Below are 18,841 nucleotides of genomic sequence, written 5' to 3'. Positions count from 1 at the left end.
CAAAAACAGAAATATAGATCAATGGAACAGGATAGAAAGACCAGAGATAAACCCACACACATATGGTCACCTTATCTTTGATAAAGGAGGCAAGAATATACAATGGAGAAAAGACAGCCTCTTCAATAAGTGGTGCTGGGAAAACTGGACAGCTACATGTAAAAGAATGAAATTAGAACACTCCCTAACACCATACACAAAAATAAACTCAAAATGGATTAAAGACCTAAATGTAAGGCCAGACACTATCAAATTCTTAGAGGAAAACAGGCAGAACACTCTATGACATAAATCACAGCAAGATCCTTTTTGACCCACCTCACAGAGAAATGGAAATAAAAACAAAAATAAGCAAATAGGACCTATGAAACTTAAAAGTTTTGCACAGCAAAGGAAACCATAGACAAGATGAAAAGACAACCCTCAGAATGGGAAAAAATATTTGCAAACAGCGCAACTGACAAAAGGATTAATCTCCAAAATTTACAAGCAGCTCATGCAGATCAATATCAAAAAATAAAAAACCCAATCCAAAGATGGTCAGAAGACCTAAATAGTCATTTCTCCAAAGAAGATGTATTAGATCGCCAACAAACACATGAAAGGATGCTCAACATCAGTAATCATTAGAGAAATGCAGATCAAAACTGCAATGAGGTATCACCTCACACCCAGCAGAATGGTCATCATCAAAAAATCTACAAACAATAAATGCTGGAGAGGGTGTGGAGAAAAGGGAACCCTCTTGCACTGTTGGTGGGAATGTAAATTGATACAGCCACTATGGAGAACAGTATGGAGGTTCCTTAAAAAACTAAAAATAGAACTACCATATGACCCAGCAATCCCACTACTGGGCATATACCCAGAGAAAACCATAATTGAAAAAGAGTCATGTACCCCAATGTTCATTGCAGCACTACTTATAATAGCCAGGACATGGAAGCAACCTAAGTGTCCATCGACAGATGAATGGATGAAGATGTGGCACATATATGCAATGGAATATTAGCCATAAAAAAAATGAAATTGAGTTATTTGTAGTGAGGTGGATGGACCTAGAGTCTGTCATAAAGAGTGAATTAAGTCAGAAAGAGAAGAACAAATACTGTATGCTAACACATATATATGGAACCAAAAAAAAAAAAAAAAGGTTCTGAAGAATCTAGGGGCAGGACAGGAATAAAGACGCTGATGTAGAGAATGGACTTGAGGACGCAGGAAGGGGGAAGCGTAAGCTGGGACGAAGTGAGAGAGTGGCATGGGCATATATACACTACCAAATGTAAAATAGATAGCTAGTGGGAAGCAGCCGCATAGCACAGGGAGATCAGCTCGGTGCTTTGTGACCACCTAGAGGGGTGGGATAGGGAGGGTGGGAGGGAGACGCAAGAGGGAGGGGATATGGGGATATATGTGTATGTATAGCTGATTCACTTTGTTATACAGCTGCAACTAACACAACAATGCAAAGCAATTATACTCCAATAAGGATGTTAAAGAAAAAAAAAAAAAAAGAAAAAAGAAAAATCTATGGTATAAAAAGAAATGGATGGTCAGGGACCTCCCTGGTGGTGCAGTGGTTAAGAATCTGCCTACCAGTGCTGGGAACAGGGGTTCGATCCCTGATCCAGGAAGATCCCACAAGTCGCAGAGCAGCTAGGCCCATGCACCACAAGTACTGGGCCCACATGCCACAACTACTGAAGCCCGCACGCCTAGAGCCCGTGCTCCGCAACAAGAGGAGCCACCTCAATGAGAAGCCCGCGCACTGCAATGAAGAGTAGCCCCCGCTCACTGAAACTAGAGAAAGCCCACGCGCAACAACGATGACCCAACGCAGCCAATAAATAAATAAATAAATAAACCTTTGCAAAGAAACGGCCAGCAAAGAAATTGGTAAACGTGTATGAAATGAAACATAGAATATCTAAATAATAAAAAACAACAGTGGTAACGCCTAATTCGTGAGGTTTAAAAAATAGAGGGTGAATCTCAAAGGCTGGGCAGCAATAGCAGAGGGGAATGTAAGGGGTTATAAGTCGTCGTATTTTTCCAGAGGAGGAAGAAAATTACTGATATACTTTACATTTTACATTTACTTTACGTAACTTCAAAGGAAACCAATAAATAAGAGAAATAAAATTTAACTTCCACACAGTAGGAGATGAAAGGAAACGGAGTAGGGGGTGGGGAATATAAGACAGCAAGAAGGAAGGGGGTGGGTGAAGCATGATAAAAGCAAGACAAGCAAGTACCAATAAAACGGTAGAAAAAAAAAATCCAAAGATGAATAGATACAAATTCACTAGTTAAGAGACACGGGACAATCACAGTCTCTTTGGACAAATGGGATCTAGTCACAGGAAACAGAGAAAGCAAGGTCCAGAGATCAGATGGCCTATTACTAAAAATTAGAACATGCATCACTAATATAGATGCTAAAAGCACACAGAGGAAATGGGGATGGGGCAGTACAGTGCAGCAGCAGCAGACCGAACATGGTTTGACCTCTGTCTTCTGCTCAGTATCTGTGTGACCCTGGGCACATGTTCAGCCCTGCGTTTATTTTCTAAAGCAGTAGAATTGAGATAGGAACATGACCTACTTCATAGAGTTATTGTAGGAGTATATGAGATAAAATATGAAAACTGCTCACGACAACGCCTGGCACATAGGATGGACACAGAGAAATTATTAGCATGGAATGGAGGGAGCTATGGCAGGTTTTATACTGTGAAAAACCCTTGAATTTGAGGAACGGGTGAATGGAATTAGGGAAGGTGAACAGTGAGAAGGACAGAAAACAGAAAAATTGAACAAAGCCAAAGAGACCAAACTAGGCAGATGAGATGCACCTGGCCTGGGTGAGACCCAGGCGGCCTAGCTGGGGAATCCAGGCCCCTCAGCATCCCACTGCCTCCTGCCTCTCCAATCCCTCCAGGATGTCTTGTTGGAAGTCAACAGTTACCAGGAGAAAACATCTGTATCTGAAAGCAGCTGTATGTGCATTCGTCTCATTAAACATTTTTTTTCAGAGTTTGGTTCTTAATGTTGTGTGTCACCAGCAATGTCATGAGAAATCCAGAGAGAAAAATGTGGTCTGTGCAATTAGTAGCCCTCAGGCAATAAAGCTTCTGTTTCAGACAGTGTCGAAACACTGCAAGATCCAGGAAGGCAGAGCCAACTGACAGAGCAGATGCCTAAACTCACATTGTTTCTGGCTGCACAATGCACGCGCACTCTTACACACACACACACACACACACACACACACTTGTGCTTGCATGTGCACAATGCATTCACACACTGACACAGTGCACGCACGCACATACAAACCACAAGGTCTCACATGGGTGCACACATGGCATGCATGCACACACACCACACATTCCAGACACACCTACAGACACGTGCATGTACGTGTTTGCACATCATATGACTGCCTGCATGTGTATACATGCCATACATGCACACACATGTATGGTCACACGTGTGCACGCCAGCCACATGCCATACACGTGCACACATATACACACATGTATGGTCACACACTACAAACACACATACCATACACAGGTGCACATACACACCACATACACATGCGTGCGTGCACACACATACCACACACATACACACACCACACATGCACGAACATACCTACTAGCAAAATAATCATTTGAACATAGCAATTAACAACAACCAAATGTCCTTATATGTAGCTTTATTTTAATTCTATATTTATATTCCTTGCACTCTTCCCAATTTTTGAATCATGAAAACAAGCCCGACCTATGTTAAATTTATTTTAAGAATAATTAAGTGTATTCTTAAGGGCTCACATTATTCAAATAGTATTCCACGCTTGAATCTGTCCTGAGTAATGAATTCATTTATGTACCTTGAGAATACAATGATTATAATTTTATAACTATAAAATTCTCTCTCTCTAAACAGACAGTGAAATGTTTTATTACATTATTATATTCTACTTATGGTCAAATTACAGCTATATAATAAAAAACATATTTCTGTGTAAGCCCTTGAATACTATTAAATTTGAATAGGAAATCTTTGGCACAAGGAATCCAACACTTGTAGAACAGACCACAACAGCTTTCTGAATTATCTGCTTGTCTTTATGCCAATATATAGCAATTCCCTGTCTTTTCTAGTATTTTCCCAACTCAGTCATGAGTCTAAAATAGTTGGCCTTTTCACCACTTCCCTTGGTAGCAGAGCAGAAAACAAAGCTGTATATAGATTTTTCTATAATTTAGCCTGGACTGGGGAAAACTTTCTCCAATGTATGTGTGTGTCTGTCTGTCTGCCTGTCTGTGTGTGTGTGTCTGTGTGTGTGTGTTCCAACAGATCAGCTATCTCAAGAAAGTGTACCGTCTTGGCATTTTGTGTTTAGGCTTCTACAGTAAATGACATAATTTATAAAGTGTATTTGGGATTGCATCTTTTGTCAAAAGCCTTTCTTTCAGTAAAAAGAAGTTTTATATTATCAAAATATTTAAAATGTTATTCAAAGAGGAATGACTCATCAAAAACAGAATGAAGTCCAAGAGTTTAGTGTAAATCATCCTATTTTGAGGTTAAAAACATCCTTCAAGAAGGCCAGGCTAACATGACAGGCAGGCCCCGTCCATGACAGTGCTCACCCCCTGATGGCGAGCACGGAGGCTTCTGGAAAGCAGGCGGGGCGCCCGGACATGGTAAGAGGGGAATGACAGGCAAGTGAGGAAGACCGGCCAGGGCTCCAATTAGCTGAGGTGGACTATCAAAGGCATTTAGTCCAGTTTTTGTCTCCGCATCTCAAGGGGGATGGGAAGACACAGGTGGGATCCAAAGGTGACTCAAGATTAACCAAAGTGTAGAAGGCAGGTCTGGGGGAGCAGGAAGGTATGGTGGGGATGGCATGGGAGACAGGGGGTTCCTCTCCTCAGACCTCTGTGCACCGTCCTCAAGGCGGGGGACGGATTTGCGCACTAAAGGTGGGAGGGAGGGGGGACACATCCTGACAGGAGCTCCCAGCCAGGTCAGGATTCCCTCAGAAAGATTTAACCGCGGGTGTTAGTTTTCCGGTAAGAACAGCCTTAGGGAGGCACTTGCGACAGAAGTCTACGCCACGTGGACCCCCGGCTGAAAGCACGAGGACTCCCGACGTAAGAACACAGGTTCTAGACCCCAGGTCACATCCTAACCCTGCCACTTTGTGACTGAGGAAACTTGGGCCAGTTACTTCTCCCTTCTGTGCCTCGGTTTCCTCATCTGTAACATGAGGATGATGATTGCAGGCACCTCCCTGGGTTGTTGCCAGAATAAACAAGTCCACGCACAGAAAACACTCTCCCAGAATGTGACCCATGGTTGTCCTCAGTCAGCAAGGATGATTTCACTACACAGTCAGTGGGGATGGGTGACTAAAAGGCAAATAGACTCAGGGGCTTTCCAGGAACATCCTGCATGCTCATTTAATAAACTCTTTCAACTACTAATGACAACTTCTCATCAGTAGTGGCATGAAAGGAGCCCCGCACTGGAGGTTCTGGCCCCATCACACCCCTCAGAGGCCACGGCCACACATCCCTCTCTCTGGGTCCGGGTTTCTTCATCTCTGCCCCATTTATCTCAGGCTTGCTGTGAGGATCAAATGAAAATGTACATTCATGGCCGACCTGGTACTATTACTGCTCCATGCCTGGGGTTGCTCTGAAAGGGGCCAGTCAAGGGGGAGGGGGATGGCACAGCCACGGGGGTCCAGACTGCCAACTGCCAAACAGATGCTGGTAGCTGATGGGCATGGTACCATCCTGGGACACGACTGTAAAATTAGAGCTAAAGAAAAGACTTTGAAAAGGGATTTAAAGTTCACATTGGCATCAGTATAATGTAAGCAGGCTGAGTGTTTGCTCAGTGAGCTCAAAACTCAGTTGGGAAACCAAGGAGACTCCCTTAGGGGTACACAGACATGAGATAATGGAAACGCTGAAGAGTCTGGTGAATTTAAGGCTTGGTGCTGATGCTATAGACTTCTCCAACATCCAAACTAATATTTTTCTTCTAAATTGGTTTTGGCGCGGCTTCAGCTATTCCTTCCAGTTTTGTCCTCACCCTTCTCGTAACTGGCCGGTCAGGTCACACTGAACCAGCATCCTCAGACCAAGCCTCGTGCTTGACCTGCGTGAAGACAGAGGTGGCCCAGACGGGGCCCAAACACATATAAGATATAGTTGTCATCCTTGAGACAACAAACTGTTTCTCCTCAGAGGAGGATTAACACAGCGATAAGAAAGGGACTTTACTGTTTATTGGAAAAGGTATCAAAGTAAACAGTGAGGCTCACCTGTTAGAGCAGATCATTCCCTGGAGACTTTCAGAAGGAAAGGAAGGGCCACTGTCTAGAATCAGCCTTGTCACTATTATGATGTTTATTTCAATCTGGTTCAAAAATTATTTAGGTCATTTACTGCAATTGATAAAATTGCCCATTAATGTGACAATATTTGTATTCAAAAGTCAAGGAAGTTTGACCTATCCCTTTGGGATATTAAGAAACCTCACAAAGGTCTACTCCTGGAAACTGATTTATTGGGACAGTACCTAAATACCCATCAACCTTTGGACAGCTTCAACAAGGAAAGTCACCACTGCTGGGTTTCACCGGTGTCCACTGGAGACAGTGTATATGGGAGAGGAGTGGAAAGGGGAAAAATCCGAGCGCACCAGCTCAAGAGAAAACCTCTCTGCTTCCAGTGACGGGCTGCCCTCCCAATCATTAATGAAGAAAGACTCCTTTTTTCCATTTCCTAATGACATCCACAGTGAAGTGCAGACTGACTACGGCAGAGTATTTAAGTGGAATATTTCAAGGACATTCATCATAAGTGGATACAGAGAGACCAGACTCCTGTTTCAGTGTCAAGGTTTAAATGTCAAACACCTGGAGACATAATTACTCAACCTTAGAATCATTCTATGAGTTCATTGCTCTGGTTCAGGGAAAGTCAAACTCATAAGTTAAGTTCAAGACACTGTTTGGGCTGGGGAAGGGAGGGGCCCCTGACTACATCCATAACCCAGAGCACATTTTCCCCATCACACTAGGAGTTCACTTACTAGAAAACTACATTCATACAGAACTTAGACGGGAAGAATGAGCATTTCCTACATGCTAGAGGAATCAGGTACAAGCAACTAAAAATACTCTCACTGAAAGTAAACTCACCGAAAATTTTGCCATGAAGAACTTTCTAGTAGGACAGGCATTCTAATATTAAAACAGCAGCTTCGGGGGCTTCCCTGGTGGCGCAGTGGTTGAGAATCTGCCTGCCAATGCAGGGGACACGGGTTCGAGCCCTGGTCTGGGAAGATCCCACATGCCGCGGAGCTACTAGGCCCGTGAGCCACAACTACTGAGCCTGCGCGTCTGGAGCCTGTGCTCCGCAACAAGAGAGGCCACGACAGTGACAGGCCCGCGCATCGCGATGAAGAGTGGCCCCCGCTCGCCGCAACTAGAGAAAGCCCTCGCACAGAAACGAAGACCCAACACAGCCATAAATAAATAAATAAATAAATTAATTAATTAATTAAAAAACCACAATGAGATACCATTGAAAAAAACAAAACAAAAAAACAGCAGCTTCTTTGACTCAAATTCAAGTCAGCTACTATTTCTAACTTCTTAGAACTAAAGAATCACTAACCTGCTTCCACGAATTTCCAGAACAGATGTGCGTCCTTTATTTCAAATGCATCAAAGAGTAAAGATATCCTCCTCCTGATTTCTTCACCTTCTACACCTAATTTCCCTCTACTACTCATTCACTGTGTTCTTTTAGTCAAAGTCGGAACGTAAGTGAAAAAACAAAATAGCATGCAGATTAAGGGTGGTCTGGTTAATCCACATACTTCCAGAAACTCCTGACTGAAAGATGTTTCAGCTCTGAAGGGCAGAACTCACACACCCCTGAATATACTGTTCTCCACTGACTGAATTCCATAGTGTCTTGTTACCCATAACGTGGACTTTTCCATTTCTACTGAGAATGTGGAAAGGATTCCTGCTGTTCTTGTGCAAAAATCCAAGCTAGAAAACAGTCCCCCCACTGTCCCAGCAACACAGAGCAGCCCAAAACAGTCCCTCACCCAAGACGGCTACTAACACTCCCTGTCTCGTGTCTTGGCACACAACAGGGAAATAACAAGAGAGGCTAGTTAAGGAAGAAGGAAAAAAATCCATACTCCAAGCTAGGTCACACGGAAATGGTATCATAAGTCACACTGGAGGCATTTCTCAACTTAGCATTTTACCTAAGACCCTGAAAAGGCTGAGTGCTGGTATATTATCACATGTATTCAAAATACTTATAATTCTTAGTGCTTATACCAAAAAAGTCTAACCAAAAATTTATTTTCTTTTCCTGAACACCCAGTGGGAGCCCAGCTGGAGATTATTCCCAAGGGAAAGAAAGCTTTCTTGAGTCCCTCATCCTTACTGAACACTGAAAGTCAAATAATTGAAAGTAATGCTTTAGCCTAATAAAATGTCTGTATTGACTTGAAGAATTTAGTCAATGCCACATTCTCAGTTCATCAGGATTACAAACAGGATGGTGAGGAGACAGGAAATGCCAAATCCAGCTGTGTTAGGAAACCAGTAGTCACTTCCAGTCTGGAAGGTAAAGGCCCCAGCTAGAAGCTGAAACCAGTTTTGTCGACAATATGAAGTAGATCTTGAGTGAATATTTCTTTCCACTTATTAAATTTCTGGCTTATGCCACTTTCTCCCTTGTGGAGTACTCTTCCTCCTCCTGAGTGACGGCTGAAGAACAGAAACCCCATTGTGATCTATTTTCACCAAAAATGCATGTGATCATTTCAACTCGATTAATGGGAATCCTGAGGATAAATGTGACATCCATGTAAGACGTGGTCAAGATGAGACCTAACTGCAAAATCCCAAGGGTGCTTTCACATAAGAGAAAAGCCTAAGGGCCAGAAGATTAGCTGGAACTTATTCTGTATAAAGTTGGTGGTCAATTTACCAAAGCAGGACATTTCCACAAAATTTTTGCTTCACCTCCCAAACGTAAGAGCTCAAAAAACAGTTCCTATAAGGAGAGTCAAAGGAAAATAATTGTCCTTTTACCTCCACACTCAATCACTTGGGAATGATTGGCCCTAACCCTTTCTGCATGATCATTCACTCAAAAAAAAAAAAAAAAAAAAACCTGGTCCACAGGCACTTTGCTGGAAATACAAGGATGAGTGGATGTGGCCTCTTCCATCAAGGCTTTTACTAACTGAGAAGAAAGATAAAAATAGAACTAATTTTAGGACAATGTGATATAAGTTGTAATATAGGTATGAACCATGCATTATATGAGCACCATTATATGAGAATCCCCTAGTCAATATTACTTACTGTAGGAGCTCAGTGAATGCTTGATGAATGAATGGATTTTGCAGGTGAGAAAACAAGGCTCAGAGAGGCAAAGCAGTTTTCTCAGAATCACACAGCCAGTCAGCAGCAGGGAAGTACTAGAACCTGTAACCCCTACTTGTAGCCACTTTTCCACTTTCCAGCGGCGTGACTCGTGAAATCTTCCAGCCAATGAGAGAGCCTCTGTTCATTCCCTAACAAACCACCCCTGCCTTGATGGAAGCAGAGGACACACAACTTTGGATGAGTGTTCTTTCCCCTGCAGGAGTTAAAATCCCTCCTCAAGAGCTCCCAACATCTGGAAAAGCAAAAGACGAAGCAAGACCCAGAGGCCAAGACAGAACCCAAAAGAAGGGAAAAATTATCTTAAAGGACAATTTTTATGATAAAGTTAGCTTTGAAATCAAAGTAAAACATGATTAGAGATAATCATACTAAGTGAAGTAAGTCAGACAGAGAAAGACAAATATATCACTTATACGTGGAATCTAAAAAAATGATACAAATGAACTTATTACAAAACAGACTCACTCACAGACATAGAAGACAAATTTATGGTTACCAAAGGGGAAAGGTGGGGTGGGGAGGGATAAATTAGGAATTTGAGATTAATAGATACACACTACTATATATAAAATAGAAATGTAAACCACAAGGACCTACTGTGTAGCACAGGGAACTATATTCAATATCTTCTAATAACCTATAATGGAAAATTATATATGTGTGTATATATATATATATATATATATATATGACTGAATCACTATGCTGTACACGTGAAACTAACACAACATTGTATATCAACTATACTTCAATAAAAATGAGTAAATAAAAATAAAAAATAAAAAAAAAAATTTTAAACATGATTCATACAAAACTGAATTATCAACAACTTTAAAATATGACACAGTCCTTGGCAAAGTTTGTCAAGTCCTAACTGCGTGATCGGACCAAGGTGGTGAAGAGAACAGATAAGAATTTTACTAGGGCTTCCAGAGGTCAGGGAAGCTTCTTCAGGGAAGGGAAAGTAGGCCGGGCTTTGGGCGATGGATAGATTCGGAAGAGAGAAGAAGGCAGGCAGGGCACAGCTAACCAGGAGGCTTCATGCAGTGAGAATGTGCAGAATGTGTCTGAAAGCAGCATGTGGCTGGAGCACATTTACACCCAGGAACCACTAGGATTAAACTGTGGGGAATTCTGAACATCAGGGAAGGACTTCAAGTTTTGAACTTTAAGGGGGCCCACGTTTTTGAGCCAGGAAAAGGCATGATACAAAGTAGCTCATTAGGAAGTTAGTGTGAACAAAGGAAGCAACAGGGAATAGAATTCCTGAGGATAGAAAAGTCACTGAGGAGGCTTGTAGAATTGTCCCAAAGAGGGCATAAGCAGGGCCGTGGCAGATGGGATGAAGAAGAACAAAGAGACATTATCCAGAAGAGACTGGATCTGGCTTAGAAACTGGTTGGAATTGAAGGAAACAAAGATGGTAGATTCGTGAACGGAAACGTTAAGGAGGAGAATCAAGTGTGCTCCAGACAAATGGGTTGGTGTTGGGAGGAAAGCGATGCATCTGGATCCAAGTAGCCAACAAAGAGTTGGACAGGGAGACCAAAATGGAAATCGAGTTATAACACAATGACCTTTGTGCCCTAAAGGTGGTAGCCTAGGGCCTGGGAGTGGGGCAGAGCTGGCAGGTGTCTGGCAGGAGGGCAGAAGCTGCAAAGGGCTGAAGGCAATGGGAGGGGAGCCCTGGGGAAACAGAGTCACAGGAACGGGAAGCAGACAGTTTCCAGAAGGAGAAGTCAGATCCAAGTGAGACTCACATGCCCTCCTCCCACCCAAGAGCGAGGCCAGAATTTCCCACCTTGAGTTTCCTCTCTGTTCCTGTGATGGCTTTCTGAGCACCCATGGGACGCAGTTCTGTTGGAGGGTCCTCTTTAAAGTGTGTCTCAGCTGCTGTGAGCAACCTAAGATTCACTAGAATGTTCATGGTCGTTAAAATTATGTTCCCGAACCGCAAGCTTTAGAAGTTTAAAAAAACATGTTTCAAAGTGCGGGAGGAAGAAGCCTACTGTGTGTATAAATTTCCCATGTTGTTTAAAATGGTTTAAAGGACTGTAAAATGCATCCTGTATCCCGCCTTTCACAGAGCCCTTCCCCACAGACAGGAGCAGGTTTCCACCGGCAGACCCCGCCCTCCAGATGGTAGAGATCATCTCAGGAAGACTTGAAGTTTTCTCCCCACTCTCATTTCTACTTCGATATTTTTGTATATTCCTTTTCCAGGGAAAGTTAAAAAAAAAAACAAAAAAAAGTTCCCAGAGTTTAAAATGTCAACATTTGATTGATTAGAGTAGCTTTCCCGGCTTAACCAGTCAGTAGATGTGAACGGTTCATCCGTTAATGCAGTGAAACACATGTCAAAGATTACAAATTGTTTAACAAGTTTTGACAAACAAGTCCCCTGGTGGTCCCGAAATTTCTGAGAAGCTGATGGAAGAGGTACAATTTTATAGATTCCCCTTCCTATCTGCACAAAGCCACAGAGGTCTAAAGTAGGTATTGGTGCAAATAAGGGCCATTGTCAGACAATAAAGCGACACAATTGCCTGTTAGCACAACAATTAATTTTGTTTGCAGGGTACCAGTCTGTCTATTTGTTACCAGGAATGTGCTAATTATTCTTGCTAATTACATGCAAAACATTCATTATCACCTATAAGTGGAGCCGGACCCCTCAGGTTTCAGTGACAAATTAATTACTGTGTTTTCCTTCTGAATGTATTTCTAGCCAGTTCCTGGTATTATTTGAAAAATAAATGGTTTAGCAGCCTGCTCGGCTCTCAGAGCCACTCATTAAAATGAAAAGTAGGCCTGCAGAGCTAGATCGGTTTTCCTTCCTTGTTCTTTTCGTGTGGTGGTTCCTGAAAGGCTCCAACTCCAATCACGGATTTATAAACCCCGACGCCTGGTACGATGCATGCATCTGGGTTTGATTAGGTACCAGAGTGTATTCATTGCAGTAACCACTCGCTGAACCTCGGGGAGAGGACAAACTCCAGTTCCCGAGGAGAAGGAAAGGGCCCTACACCCCGTGCACACCACGCCTCACCCCTTGGCCTTGCCTTTCCAAAGGTAGGGGCGACATTTGTAATCTGGTCCAAATTTGGAATCCACCCCCTTTTAAGAATCCAGTTGACCACCAAACTGATCTTGAATTGCCAGCTTACTTTTGTGGCCCTTCCACTTTGGGAACAAACAATATAGCTGTATACATTTTTATTCTAAATATGGGGACGTTGGAAAGACCAAGATCCACACATATGTAATTTTGCCTTGGCCCTGTGTTGCCTGGGGTGACTGTCCAACTGTCTTGCCTGTTTCCAACAGGCAGGGAGCCAGCCTTCCGCTTCCCGGCTCTCCTGACCTTACTCTTGCTCCCTACAGCGGCAGCCGACTGAGGCTTGTGAAATGAAGATAAATCTCCAGGGTTTGGGGCCCTTCCGATGAACATCCTGAATCAGTGATTCAGCGTTAACCGTACTCACTCCTCCTCCCACCACTGAAGCTCAATTTCTGGAAAGTCTTTAAATACACAGCATTTCCGGTGAAAAGTTTGTACCTGAGAGGGGAATGGGAGAAGGAGGCTGTGGACCACCACCGCCACACACACCCCACCCCCCACCCCGAAGCCCACCTAAGACTCTAGCCCTCTAGCTGGGCACACAGCTCCCGGGACAGTGGGGTCTCCTTTAGCCCCTGATGGGTCCAGATTGGACCAGAGACTGCATCATGCACCGGAGAACCTCGTTGCATCTACCGATCTCAGTCATGTTCATTAACTACTACGTGCTCAGCCCTGTAGGGGCACGTTTTGCAAAGATCCAGGTTCACAAGTCTGTATCTCTTGTTCTTCCTAAAGCTTCCTCTTAACGGTTTCTTCATATTTGCTCTGGGTCTTTTCAGGTGCATGAGCCTGAAGTCTGCCAATATTTGGTCTATTGCTCTAGTAGCTCTGTGACACAGATGCAAACAGTAGTTCTTGATCATAAATAAAATAGGAAGGAAGTTTTCATTATCACATAATTTATTCTTTCTACCATTTTTCAATTTAAAAACAGTATTTGGAAACGGGAAGTACAGGAAGCTAAATAATCCTCTGCGTGAGGTGCCCATAAATTTCACACTGTCTGAATAACCCATTGTAGTTGATTTCACCAGAACTGGGGTTTGTAGGCTTATGGCTTCCATATTTCACAATGGAAGAAGTTCAGAATTTTTATTCCTTTGTTTTTAGTATCTCATCTATTTCTTTCTTTAGTTTCCTTAAGCTTGTGATCATCGTGTCTGAAATGTGTAAGTTTAAACAAAGAAAGTAAAACTGTGTTCCAAGATCATGGAAGAATGCCTGTAAGAATCAGGTCATGAGCATATTGCTGCCTGATTTCTGATCTGATAACAGAGAGCGGGTACCAGTTGAATTTGGCCCCTGTGACTGATTGAATCTGTCCCACTCTCCCCTTTTCCCTCCCTACCCCTTTCTGATGACCTGTTCCCAGCAGGGTCACCACCCCATCTACACCTTGCTTCTGCTTTCCCACCTTTCCAAAATTCCATCCCTTGTTTTCATTCATTTAACAGTGTTTGGCTGTTTTTTCCTAGATACTAGACACTGTTAAATACTTTTAAATTAAATACATTATCATGTATCTGTCTTTTTCCTATTATTTCAAAGTTTTGCTAATACCATCAAATCATTCAGGCTAAAGCTTGAATGTGTCATTTCAGGCAGTCTGCTACCACCTGTAGATTATCAAGGGAGTTCTAGAGACAATTTTTAACCCAGAGAGATGAATGTCTAGTGGTGGGAATGGCTAATCATGTGGCAGCATGGGGATGGAATTATTTTGGAAGTGGCAGGAGGTTCTTGGCAACCCAACAAATCATACACAGAATGTGACCACTTGTCAACCAAAGCAGTAAGTCCCACCCTATGTGCTTTCTATTCTTGGAGGATTCAGGGAAAAGACCTCCTTCCAGAATAGGCGTAAGAAATTCTCTAAGCTTGCTCTGAGATCATTCAACCAAGTATTTAACAAAATTTCACTTCTTAAAATTACAGTTCTTCTAAAATAGGAAGGGACTGTGTTATCTTGAGGGTGATCATCCAGTATGGAATCCTGGAAGGTCAACCTGGAGAATCTTTGAGTTCATGGACCAGACTTCTTTGCAGGGAAGGTTAAGCGCATACTGTACCCTGGAGTCAAGGAGATCTCGAGCTTGGACCCGGCTCTTACTATTTCTGCAACAAGTCCTGGTTTCTACACAAGTAAACTGTAAGAATATCACAAGGTGGTGTGAGAGTTAAAGGCCACAAAATAAATAAATAGAAATCTGACATTTAATTGCCCTATTGGCCTAGTAAATCCTGGTATAATTAAATAATATTTTCACCCTTTTGCAGGTTACATGGGCAATGCATTATAGTTCACCCAACTCTTCGGAGTTAAAGAAATAAGCAAACCAATTCGACTAATCAAAAAACTGAAGATCTTTTTCTCCTTTAGCTTTCAAAAATAAAACAACTCCTTGCACAAGAACTAAAAAAAACGTTTTATGAATTTCTGGTATCAATCAGTACCATCGTGGTTTGCGTGGGGGACCCACAAAGGATTTTTAAAAAGCAGAAAGAGTGGAGGAGAGGCATGGTGGGGAAGGAGAGGGGAGGGCTGCGCTCCAGGTCGCCTGTGAGGATGGTGGGGACCAACTGCAGCAAACTGCTCCTGACCCCAAAGTGTCAGGGCCAGCCCTTGCCCTCCCCACACGGTACACGGATACGTAACCCTCCACTACCGACATTCCAACCTGAGATGCACACGTGCTACTGACCACTCGAGAGAAGAAATGTCAGGGGAAAGCTGAGGTATCTTGGCCCTAGGACCAAATTTCACCTGGCAGGACCATGCTTCCAAAACCCCTCAGTTCCCCGCTTTTCCTGGAGCTAAATTCACCCTGAAATTCTACTCCTCGTGGCCCCTTCCAGAGCTCCAGATTTCACATGTTTGCTTCCCACACAAATTAAAACCACACAGTGTATCCTTCAATAGGACTCCCCTTTTTATTAAATCTTGCAGGTAACATTGAGCTCCACCCCAATGTGAGGGGGCATCTGGCATACCACTGCTATGAACCACCAGCCCTGAAGGAGGCTCTAATCTGCAACTCTGTCCCTCTACAGACGCCTCTGGTGTAACTCACCCCACCCTCCTTGGCGATCCGGCAACGTCCTGACTATTACACTGGCCACAACGGTATCTTCTCTGAGACACATAATCCATTTCCACTTGGTGACTTTCAAATCAGTTCATTGAGAACATTATAGAAAGAGTAAACCTAATAAACAACCTTTCTGAGAAATAGTATCAGAGATGGATTTGTGCCTTCTCTCCCCAACCAAAATCTCACAGCAGAAAGATCTTAATATAATCAGCCTTCCTTTCAGTTTTATTACCAGAAATAAGTAGTAATTAATGATATCTCATGCACGATTTTCTCTAGGACTTGCAAAATGGAAGATTTTGATCCTTGCACCTATATCCAAATAACAGACTGCTGAAAGGAAAAATGCTACTGAAATTCATTTTAAAAGAGTGTTAAGGCAGCAAGATCCTTTTTGACCCACCTCTTAGAGAAATGGACATAAAAACAAAAATAAACAAATGGGACCTAATGAAACTTACAAGCTTTTGCACAGCAAAGGAAACCATAAACAAGACGAAAAGACAACCCTCAGAATGGGAGAAAATATTTGCAAACGAAGCAACTGACAAAAGGATTAATCTCCAAAATATACAAGCAGCTCATGCAGCTCAATATCAAAAAAAACAAACAACCCAATCCAAAAATGGGCAGAAGACCTAAATAGACATTTCTCCAAAGAAGATATACAGATTGCCAGCAAACACATGAAAGGATGCTCAACATCACTAATCATTAGAGAAATGCAAATCATAACTACAATGAGGTGTCATCTAACACCAGTCAGAATAGCCATCATCAAAAAGTCTACAAACAATAAATGCTGGAGAGGGTGTGGAGAAAAGGGAACCCTCTTGCACTGTTGGTGGCAATGTAAATTGATACAGCCACTCTGGAGAACAGTATGGAGGTTCCTTAAAAGACTAAAAATAGAACTACCATATGACCCAGCAATCCCACTACTGGGCATATACCCTGAGAAAACCATAATTCAAAAAGAGTCATGTACCACAATGCTCAATGCAGCTCTATTTACAATAGCCAGGACATGCAAGCAACCTAAGTGTCCACCAACAGATGAATGGATAAAGAATATGTGGCACATATATACAATGGAATATTACTCAGCCATAAAAAGAAATGAAATTGAGTTACTTGTAGCGAGGTGGATGGACCTAGAGTCTGTCATACAGAGTGAAATAAGTGAGAAAGAGAAAAACAAATACCATATGCTAACACATATATATGGAATCTAAAAAAAAAAAAAGGTTTTGAAAAACCTAGGGGCAGGACAGGAATAAAGACGCAGATGTAGAGAATGGACTTGAGGACACGGGGAGGGGGAAGGGTAAGCTGGGACGAAGTGAGAGAGTAGCACTGACATACACACTACCAAATGTAAAATAGACAGCTAGTGGGAAGCAGCTCCATCGCACAGGGAGATCAGCTCAGTGCTGTGTGACCACCTAGAGGGGTGGGATAGGGAGGGTGGGAGGGAGACACAAGAAGGAGGGGATATAGAGATATATGTATACATATAGCTGATTGACTTTGTTATACAGCAGAAACTAACACAAGAATGTAAAGCAATTATACTCCAATAAAGATGTTTAAAAAAAAAAGAGATAATAACTACTATGTACAAAATAGAGAAGCAACAAGGGTATATTGTACAGCACAGGGAAATAGAACCATTGTTTTGTAATAACTTTAAATGGAGTACAATCTATAAAAATATTGAATCACTATGTTGTACACCTGAAACTAATATAATATTGTAAATCAACTATACTTCCAATAAAAAAGAGTTGTTAAAATAAATAAATTAAATAAATAAATAAATAAATAAATAAATAAAAATTAAAAAAATAAAAGAGTGTTAAGGGAAAATTTCACAGACACTTAATTTTCAGACCTAGTTGACTTTTATTTAGAGATTCCATTTATCAGGAAGCATCTGGTCTAGAAAACAGAAAGGAGCTCCCTAGCCCAGGGTAATCAGGAACAAGGAAATTAAACTAGGCAAACAAAGATTGGTTCATACAGGGTTTCCTTCTTTATTCGGAATAACAAAGAACATTTAGGCTCCATAACCAGAGCTGAGCAAGCACCATCTGAGTGGCTGGCTTGGGTTTGGTTTTGCTTGTGTAGGTGCTAAGGTATTAGAACCACCTCAGTCTGGTGGCTTCTTTAATTAATTAAACAAGAGACACTGTCTTAGTTCAGGCTACTATAACAAAGTACCAGAGACTGGGTGGCTTATAAACAAAAGAAATTTGTTTCTTAAGTTCTGGAGACTGGAAGTCCTAGATCAGGGTGCCAGCACAGTCAGGTCTGGTGCAGGCCCTCTTCCAGGGTGCAGACTGCCGACTTCTCCTTGTATCTTCATAGTGGAAAGAGAGCAGGAGAGAGCTCTCTGGGATCCCTTTATAAGGGCACTAATCCCATTCATGAGGGCTCCACCCTCATGATCTAATTACCTTCTGAAGGCCCCACTCCTAACACCATCACACTGAGGGCTAGGATTTCAACATATGATTTTGGGGAGGACACATTTAATCATTGCAGACACCTCTGAAGTTGAATAACTCTCACTCACATTTGGATAGTGCTCAGCATGTAACAGGCTTTTAATAAGTTCTGGGAGAATTGAGTTGCTAGAAACCAGTTGGGAGGTCTCTCTAAAATCCAACCAGTTGTCATCTGCCCTGGTATTTACCATGAAGTCAAGTATCCACCATAGGATATTCACAGTAAAGTTGAAGTCCCACTGAAATATAGGAGAAAGCACATTCCCTCCAGAGTGGAGTATTCAAGCTTCTTCACAAGAATTCAGTCAAATGGGTTTATTTAATCAATGAAACAGATATAAATGTATCTTGAGCATCTGAATCTCGAAGGACAGGAGATAACTAAATAAGTCAGCTTCCCCATCTACTCCTTAATGGAAGGAGACAGCTCAAGTCCCTGTGATCGTCTGGTGCCAAGGGGACCAGCTGGCAGCCCGGGGACTGACCTGGACATAGATGTAATTGATTTGGCCAAGGCAGTGTGTAGACTTTTATGAACTAGTATTTAAATATTGGGAGAGTTCACATAAAATCTGCATTTTCAACTTCTTTTTATTTA

At 42.3% G+C, this 18,841-nt stretch overlaps 1 protein-coding gene across 1 annotated transcript in view; it reads right to left on the bottom strand.

The window, feature by feature from the left end:
• Nucleotides 1-1,032: 1,032 nt before the first annotated feature.
• LOC309625700 (cyclin-Y-like) overlaps nucleotides 1,033-18,841 on the bottom strand; it is a 121,754-nt gene continuing 103,945 nt past the window's right edge. Inside the window, exon 4 of the mRNA XM_082385764.1 lies at nucleotides 1,033-18,841. This exon is cut by the window's right edge and continues 20,173 nt beyond it. The gene's annotated coding sequence lies outside the window, so the exon portion shown is untranslated.

Source organism: Balaenoptera borealis, assembly GCF_965194805.1.
Source record: "Balaenoptera borealis genome assembly, chromosome: 3".
In the NCBI taxonomy this organism is placed as follows: domain Eukaryota; kingdom Metazoa; phylum Chordata; class Mammalia; order Artiodactyla; family Balaenopteridae; genus Balaenoptera; species Balaenoptera borealis.
This window is presented reverse-complemented; position numbering and strand designations above follow the sequence as displayed.